This window comes from Chrysochloris asiatica, unplaced genomic scaffold (assembly GCF_000296735.1).
Source record: "Chrysochloris asiatica unplaced genomic scaffold, ChrAsi1.0 scaffold00024, whole genome shotgun sequence".
Classification (NCBI taxonomy): Eukaryota; Metazoa; Chordata; class Mammalia; order Afrosoricida; family Chrysochloridae; genus Chrysochloris; species Chrysochloris asiatica.
This window is the reverse complement of record NW_006408542.1, coordinates 24,832,272-24,833,573: the sequence shown is the minus strand read 5'-3', so window position 1 is coordinate 24,833,573 and position 1,302 is coordinate 24,832,272.

Genomic DNA, 1,302 nt, shown 5'->3' with positions numbered 1-1,302 from the left:
CTAAGATTCATATTGGACAACATGAAGAGGAATAACTTAAGAATTATCAGTATTCCAGAACAAGAAGAATCACAAGTCCACAGAGGAAATAGTTGAAGAACTGCTGGAAGAAAATGTACTTTACATGATGTTAGAGAAAAAGATTACAAAAGAAAATCACCAAGACATATCATAAATGAAGCTCTACATAATCAAAGATGATAAGGACAGAATCCTGAAAACAGAAGTGTCACATACAAAGGTAAGCAAGTCAGATTAAGCTCAGCTCTCTCAGCAGAAAGCATGCAAACGAGAAGGCAATGGGGAGACATACATAAAACACTGGGAGGAAAAAACTGTCAACCAAGAATCCTTTATCCAGCAAATCTATCAATCAAAATAACAGTATAATCGAAACATTTCAGGATAAACAGAAGCTAAGGGATTTTGCCAAAGCCAACCCTGTGCTACAAAACAACCTAAAGGGAGTACTGTGGACTGAGAACCAACAAGAATAGACAACAACCACAGATTGACATACATGTCAGCACATCTCAGAATTAAATTCACAGATGGAAGAGTCAAGAACAGAACAAAACTATAAGAACAAACTCAGAGAAACTGGGATATCAGTCTATGATCAAAACAATTACAGTGTAAAAGAAGGTAAACACATAGGTACAGAGATCCAGATGGTAAAAAGGTCAGGTAGATTACAGGATAAAATAGACTACACTAAATGGAGAGAAAAGTTAATGGACTACAAGATAAGCTCAAAGAAAATCAACACTTCACAACATTCCAAGAAAAATATGGTCTATGAGGAAACTCACAAGAAAGAACACGAAAAGGAAGACACACAGAACAAAGAAAGCAGCAATACCCCCAAAAAACAAACATAATAGCAACAATTAATCCATAGCTGTCAATAATTACACTGAAAGTAAATGGATTATATGCACTACTTAAGAGACAGAAGGTGGCAAAATGGATAAGAAAACAAGATCCTTCAATATGCTGTCTGCAAGAGACTCATCTTACACAGAGACAAAAAACAGATTAAAATTCAAAGTATGGAAAAATATATACCACGCTAATTGCAATAAAAAGTGAACAGGAGTGGCAGTACTCTGGTAAAATAAACTTTAAAGCAAAAACCAACATAATAGATAAAGATGGACATTATCTAATGATTACAGGGACAATTTAACAAGATGACATAAACATAATAAATATCTATGCTCCCAATGAAAAGGCTCCAAAATATATAAAGCAAACTAATAGATTTGAAGAAAGAAATAGATGAATCTACAATAATAGTGG